Here is an 8,447-nt window from a genome sequence, read left to right as displayed (position 1 = left end):
CATAAAATAGAAGGTTTTGTACAATAAGAAGAGGAATATATATACAGGGAGTATATTTTATATCCCTTCAGATGCTGGGCACTCTTGTGCTCGTGCAGCATCTGATGGAGACAGATGGATTTCCCCAAGGAATTCTATGCAGAGCAGATCCTGTCCATAGAAAGACATTCTCCCATCCTCCCCCTTTTGATTCTTTGAGCTAATATAGGATTTTCTCACAAGAAAACTCTGTTCCTGAAGGATTCTCAGAGAGCTTTGTGCTGCATGGCTAGATACAGACAAGGCTATGTAGGAGGCAAAGTTGCTGGTATGGTGTGGGAGCTGCCTGGGGACAGCTCTGTCAGCTCTGTGACTGTGACACAGGTGAGGTGACCCTGGAGGCAAGGGACCTGTGCAACGTGGCACAGCCCAAGGACCCTGCTGGGCAGGCAGTCCAGCACCCACCTGTGCCTGCTTGGCGTTACAGAGAAATGTGATCACACAGAACATTCTGGGTTGCAAGGGACCAGAAAGATCAAGTCCAACTCTTAAGTGAATGGCCTATATGGGGATCAAACAGTGACCTTGGTATTATTAGCATCATGCTCCAATCTATTGAGCTAATCACTCGCTCCTCCATGGGCAGCCCTCTCCCAGGCAGGAGAGCTGTGCCCCACGCCCTGATCCACACAAAACTCATCTTTCTCAACAGTTTGTTAATCTGTAAATTACAGATTATCTGACAGGGCTGTCCAGCTAACAGACAGACTTCCAACGGCTTGGAATGTTATCTCCATCCCACCAGTGCAGCTCAGGCTGGTGTGGGGTGGCTCCCACATAGGGCTGCTCACAGTAATGAATGGGCTGCTCCAGCCCTGTGTACAAGGCCCAGTGGAACAGGGATGGTCAGTATTGCCAGCTCCTTGAACACAAGAAGTTAAGGCAATAGGGAAGTGAATAGGGGAGGGAAAAGGATATGAAAAGGAGAAAAAAGTTTCTAGAAGGTAATGACAGACTAGGAAAAGGATCATAGAATGCCTCAAGTTGGGAGAGACCCATAAGGATCATTGAGTCCCGCTCCCTGCTCTTTGCATGACTTAGTAAAATTACACCATATAATTAGGGGTATCATCCAGATACTCCCTGAACTCTGACAGGCTTAGTGCCATGATCACTTCCCTGGGGAGCCTGTTCCAGTGACCAATCACCATCACAGTGAAGAATCTGAACTTCCCCTGACACAGTTTCATTCCATTTCCTCGTGTCCTATTTCTGGTCACCAAAGGGAGAAGCTCAGTACCTCCTCTTCCTCCACCGCCTCCCTGGAGGAGGGTGTAGACTGCAATGAGGCTACACCTCAGCCTTCTGTTCTCAAAACTGAACACACCGAGTGACCTCAGCCACCTCTTGAAGTCTTGCCATCAAGACCTTTTGTCAACTAGGTTGCCTTCTCTGGACACACTCCAACAGCCTGATTGTAGTTCCCAAAACTGCACACAATATTAAAGGTAAGGCTGCACCAGTGCAGAGCAGAGCGGGACAATAATCTCCATCAACTGTCTGGCAATGCTGTGCCTGACACATCACAGGATGTGATTGGCTCAGGGCACACTGCTGACCCATATTCAAATTGCCATCAATCAATCAATCAATCAATCAATCAATCAAAATTCCCAGATCTCTTTTTCCAACCTGTTTTCACCACAATATTTACGTATAATCAGGAGGACGTAGCTCTTCATGTCTTGGACTATAGGGAAAACCTGGCAAAAGCAAAGTTTTCCTGTTGCTGATTACATGAATGACGGGCTTTTTGGATGGAAGAAATTGAAGAACTGGGGAAGGAGCTATGACGCATGTTGCAATTTACACTGACAATATTCCTTGGTGAAATGACAATTTTTCATGCACTCAAAATGAGGTAAAAATTTACCCTAGCCTTGTGTAAGTTTGATTTTGTTGACAGTTAATGCAGCATGAAAGGTAAGGATCTACTCTCTGAGTGTTATTACTGCTGAGTGTGCAGAAGTTTGATTCTCACGGGTGAATTTCAGTGTGAACTGCAGGCTTTTGATAGATGCCCCTTCTGCCTGGCTCTTTCATGCAAAGCTATTTGCAGAATGTCCTGTAAGGCTCACTGGTGCAGAGATTGCTTTTGTCCTAGTTCTCTAGACATCCATGCTTCAGTATTTTACTTCTTTAAATGGTTCAATTTATGACTGGAAATGTAGACAAAATACTTTGCCTCAAAACACTTTAGCATGTGAGAGTTAAAAATAATGTGCTTGGAAATGCCAGCTTGAGCTGCATGTTGTACATGTTTTTCTCAATGGTTAAAATGATGCAGCTTTTTATATTTTCATGTTTCACATTCTCTCTGTTTCATGGTGTTTTTCCTATGCAAACTCATTTTCATTTTTTCTATTTTATCCCATGAGTTAATTTTGAGTATCAAAATAATTGCTCGATATCCAAAGAGTATGTTTTTGAGAATTATTATGCAGAAGAAGGAGGCTGAACTCCAGGTTTAGGTGCAAAGCATATCTCACTACCTTAAATCCAAAGAGATATCACAAGATCCTGTTCATGACACTGCAATTTCCTAATCTGGTATGCTTTAACTGATTTATGAGTAGGAATTTTTCCCTCATGTTCGCTCAATATCTTTCCCTTCTAAATTTCTTTACCATCAACTATTATTCAGTCTTACATCCCAGTAGGAAATACCTTTCTTGTTAGCAATGTTTTCTTAATGCTGGTGTGGTATGAAGTCTTCCTCTGAGGTGCTTATTTAAGGTGAGCCACATCAAACAGAAGGCACATTTCCCCTTGCAAAAGAAAGTATTTTGTATTTCTCTTCTGTGGCTTGTGGCATCTGACTGGGCTGTGTCCTGCTATGGGTGACAGGGGAAAAGCAACAGAATCATCTATGATGCCAACTCCAACTTAATGGCATAGGGCACTTTGTGGCCCCTGTGGTGGGAGAGGTTCAAGCCTTTCTTAATACTTCATCTACAATGTGTAGTAAAGCAGTTCATTAAATTCTCCAAAGCAGTTGTCTACTACAGAAACTTTGTACACCAATGTACACCAATAATGAAAAGATACCAAAAAAAGAGAGAAACATCCCCCCAATTTAAAAAGGAATTTTGACAGAAGTGAGAGAATTTTTCATTATCTTTCCTAGGAGAGGAATTTTCACCCAACCCAAGCAGGCTGCTGTATGAGCATAGGATATGCTGTGTCATGTTCCTCTCTTCTCTGCAGCTGTGACACTCAGCAGACATGTGCCTTTGAGAACTCAGCATTGGGAATGGGGATTCCCTCATGCAAACTTATAATGCTGTTTGTACTTCCCCTGAGCTGAAACCCATGACAGCTTCAGACCAGCAGGACCAGGCCAGGTTATTAATTTTCCTGCCTGTGCTCACCAAGTTACTAGGAGGGAGTGAGACAGTGTCAAAGAGCAGGGAAGTGTGGCATTATCATACAGATAAAAAAGGTTGCCAGCTCCTAGTGTCAGTAACCAGACCTCTGAATCAAAGCCTCATCTAATACTGGGGATCTCTGACTGCTTTGGAAAGCTGAAGGTTGTGGATCAGGCTTATCCTTCTGGAGGTTATGTAACTTGTACAAAACCCCTTCATGGTCAAACCCATTTAAAATATATATGCAGTGGATGTGGCTAAGTGATAAATGTGTGTGTGTGCAAATAAAACGACCAACTGATATTAACTCCATGTGTTAGGTTTGGGTTTTTTAAATGAGCATGAAGACATGCATCGGGAGATTATTACAAAACTTATTTTTGGGTTTGGGAGATACTATTCTATGGTGTAGAACAATATCCTATACAAGTCCTGCAAGAACTGCTGCTAATACAGAATTTAAGTGTAAAATATTACTTTAATCACTCCAGATGGCATTTCCATGTACTTTTTCTTTTGTGTGTGTGTGCATGTGTGTTTGTACACGTACGCTCTCTGGAATGAATGCCCATTATCATGCCTCTTTTTAGAGCTTCTGTTTCAAAAACATAATGCATAATCAGTTTGATTATGTGACAAGCTGTTTCATCCTTTTTCTCTTTTTTTCTTCCCAAGCAATTTTCTAGGTCATGTTTGTGTTAGGTCTTAATTTAAAAAAAAAAAAGAATATCAGAGAGATTTTATGCAGAATTTCTTTCAGCCAGCAATTACAGTCATTGTTTGGAGAACTAATTTTGAATTGTATTTCTAAATAATTAGGGTTTTTTTTTCTTTAGAAAATCAGAAATCCATTTAGGCAGTGGGGATTTAAGCTATTCATAGAATACTTAAAATACAGCCTTCAAGAAAAATGGGAATAGCTACAGTTAAGATTTGTTCAGTTCAGCTTCTTTCACCAGCATCATTCAACCTTCAGTCTTCAGTGAGATGAATTAAGGGAGAAATTATTTCTAAAAATGTACTCTAAACATTTAAAATTAAATCTATTCAAGTAACAATATCTGCTTTTCTATCTTGAAAAAAATATTTGGAAAGGATACCCCAGGCTTACATTAGATACACTAGATACACTAGAAATCTTAACTTTTATTGAATGCAGGACCTACAATTCCAGAATTGTTCCAGTGGCAGTTAAAAACAGTCTAATGCTGAATTTTAATGGACTCAATTAGTAACTTTGAGAATGACACTTCTCCTTGATGATCCCTTCTGTCATCAAATCTGGTAGGTGCATGCTCAAGGGAAGGAAATCCTAGCAAGCCCAAAAATTAGTATTCTCCATGCAGTGGAATGCCTTCCAACACAGACTCCACAGCTGGCAAAAAGAAAGAGGCTGGATCTGTTTTCAAGATGTCAAAGGCAATGGAGTTGTTCCCAGCTGTTGTACACAATATCCCCTGTGAAGCTGGGAAATTATTTAAACTCATCTTTATGGTTTTGGTCACTATTGCTTAATATTTATTTTCTCAGTGCTTCAGCTCTGATCCCTCAGATGAAACCTTGGCACAGCCTTTAGAAGCGTCCCAGGGCTGGAATCTGATTTACAAGTTTTGACTGCTCTCAATCCAAGCTGGAGGCAAAGGATGCTGTGGGTGGCTTGTCACTCTCCTGAATGCTGTTCCGCGTCTTCCACAATGGGCATTTCACCCCTAAAGATCTATGGTGCTTGAGACATTTCAGGTTGCTCAACCTAGAGAAGCCCCTGAGGACATCTTGGAGCAGCCTTCTTGTACCTAAAGTGGATGGAAAGTACAGAAAATAAGGGAGGGACTATTTATCAAGGAATGTAGTGATAGGAAGAGGGGGCATGGCTTAAAACTGAAAGAGAGCAGGTTTAGGTTAGGAATTAGGAAGAAATTCTGTACTGTGATGGTACTGAGGCACTGAAACAGGTGGCCCAGAGAACCTGTGGATGCTCCATCCCTGGAAATATTCAAATCCAGGTTGAATGGGGCCCTGAGTAACCTGGTGTAGTGGAAGGTGTCCTTGAGCATGGCAGGGGCTTGAAAGGAGATGATTTTTAAGGTCCTTCCCAACCCAAGCCATTCTATGAGTCTGTGATTTTATTATGAATTCTAGTCTAGGCAGAAATTGACCCCAGGAAATGAATATAATGATACCCCTCTGCCTAAGAGTTATCTTATAGAGAAAAATGTAACTCGTAAAGTTTTTTCTGAGACATTCAGAAGCTGTGGCAGTAGAAGTTACAAAACAAAACAAAACTGGCTACAGAAAAGCATAATTCTGTGCAGTACAGAAAAGACAACTGTACAACAAATTAAGCCTAGGGCCATGATATAGCTCATGAGGAGACATCAAAATACTGAATAGCTGTCTCATTCACCAGGCACTACTCATCCAGGTTGCTACTGGAGCAAACAACCTAAAATGAGGCAATTTCATTAGGGATTACTTCATAAGCATATAAACAATGAAGACACATAAAGATAGGCTAAGTTCAACAACTTGCAAGAACAAGGCCCCCAACCTTTGAGTACTGGCTTTGCTCATTTAACAAATTTTGAACTTTCTTCTGTTGAACTTAACTACATATAATTAAACTGTAAACCTAACATATGACTGCTGCTTTTCATAGTGTCTTGTAGAATAACTCCTGTCTTTTAACACATATTCCTGTAAATCAAGAAGATTTCACCCAATGAAAGAAAGCATTAAACTTTGATTTAACATATTTTCAACATTATTATATTTTCATCTCAATGTTTAGACATAGTTAGATTAAGTATATTAAGCACTAAATACAACTTTTTGATTAGTGTTGTATTTTCTCCATCTCTCTCATAAAGTTGTAGGCATAACTGAGTTCAGTAGGGAGAACATGAAGGGCACCAAGCCACCTCTGTCTGCAAAACCTCACTTGTAAATATGAATTTACCATCAAAATTACTATTACTATACAAAATTATTGTGTTGCTACTAAATTACAATTGAAACAGAAGTTTTTCCAATGCCTGACTAACTAGAAAAATTATTTCCAGCTCAAGAAAGTTTTTGTTCAAGTAGTATCTCCCTTATCAGAGCTTGTTGATGTACCTCCATTGGCAGAACCACAGGGGGACACATAAAAGATATGAACAAAACTGTGGAGTGACTTTTGAAGTCTGCTTAGGCACCATAATAATCATTCTGACATTCAATGAACTGAGTTCTTCCTGTGTCTCAAAAGTTACACCAAAGGGAGAAAAAGAGGAAGATTATTTTTACATTTATTTCTGAAAAATACAGAAGTTCTTTTCTGGGAATATGAAGGAAAACAAGGACAGATGTGATGACCCACTCTGAGGGGAAGGAAGCATGAACTTCTCTGGGCCTCTAAAGGAGACTTTAATTTCATGAGGACATTAGCTATGAAGACTGGCAGCTGGTGACAAGTCTAGAGTATGTCCTTTTCTATCCTTGTAACACCACTGACCATCACTATTACTTCCTTATAAATTATGTGTTCCTAAAAGGCATACTGGTTCTATTGTAATTATCTGATATTCTAAACTTCTCATACAATATCCTCCAGATATTTCAGTTTCAAGAGAAGATCCGGTAACATTAGAAATCACAAAAAAACTTTCTTGGGTTTGACCAAAGGCTCAAGAGTCTCATTTGAATGAGGCCTTGGTCAGACAGAGTACTTATGACAAGTAAGAAACTAGGCTTACCTGCATTGATCTGTCTGGACATAAATCCACCTTCCTGTGCTTCTTTAGCCATGGCACCATGGTGCTGCCACAGCATTCCTTATGGCACTATTAAGTCCATATTCTGCGTTGATTTATCCCAGTTCTCTCAGTGTTGGACTCTGTTAGGGTGGCACAGGGGTCACAGGGACAGACCTTTTTCTGGGGAAAAGAGGCAATCACTGTCAATACTTGGCACCAGCAACCCTCCACAATGTGGTATCTCAAACTGGCTGGGAAAGCACCCCGAGGTGTGCAAGGACCAGCCCCACAAAACCCTGCAATGCCCTTGCACCCTCAGGCAGGACAGAACCCCTAATCTCTCCAATCCAAGCAGCGCCCCAGTAAAGCTGTCTGCAGGACAGCAAAAGCAGCAGGTTATCTATCAGTCAGGTTCTTTTTGTGTCACAGAGGAGTCTCTCACCCAATCCATCTTGGAAAAGCCTACACTTATGCCTACAATCACAGCCAGAGCCAGCTTTGTTCCCACAGCAACAGACGCAACTCCTATAACATGACCCATGTTTTTGGCAGTGCCCGACTTCCTTCTGCCAGAGCCCTGACTCCAGCCCTGGCAAGGCCTGCTGAGAAGGGGTTGCTGTGCAACCTGACTGCTGCACAGCCATCCTTGGCAGCTCAAGCCAGCGCTCCTCAGTCAAGGCATGCTTTGATGACTGGATCCATGCATTTTTCTGCAAGGAGTCATTTGTTCCCCTAGCAGCTAACATTTCTGGCTGTATCTTCTGTATGATCAGGCACAGCTTCCTTCCTCTCATACCCACTGCAAAACAACTGTGCCTATCTGCAGTGGTTTTGTGTCAGGTTACAGCCAGGATTCCAGAGCACACGGGAGTGATAAAGGTCCGTCAGGAAAGGTTAAGGCCCAAAATGTTCCATGTGCTATGCAGAGTGTTTCCTCTGGATTCCTGCTTGCTTTTCACTGCTTTCTCTTCCTACCCCCACCTCCTGTACAACCCCATAAAGCCAGCTTCTCCCTCCAGCCCAGACTTTCCAGCTTCTCAGTTCACTTTCAGTTATTTCAGGATTATCTTAGGTGTGATTTGGGGACAGGAGGCACATCTGTTTCTCTCCTTTTCCATGCTTGCATAGCTGAGCTCTCCATTTATACTTCAACCTGGCTTCTGCTCCACAGCCTTTTTCATGTTTCATCTTTCAAGAGTGGATGTCTTGAAGGTCCTGCTGAGGCTCCTACTCAGCCTTTGGGGCAGCTGTTTGCACCTGTGGCTATTGGGAACCAGCAAAGTCCTTGAACCTGTGAAGCCAAGTG

This window comes from Molothrus ater, chromosome 1, assembly GCF_012460135.2.
Source record: "Molothrus ater isolate BHLD 08-10-18 breed brown headed cowbird chromosome 1, BPBGC_Mater_1.1, whole genome shotgun sequence".
Lineage (NCBI taxonomy): Eukaryota > Metazoa > Chordata > Aves > Passeriformes > Icteridae > Molothrus > Molothrus ater.
This window is presented reverse-complemented; position numbering follows the sequence as displayed.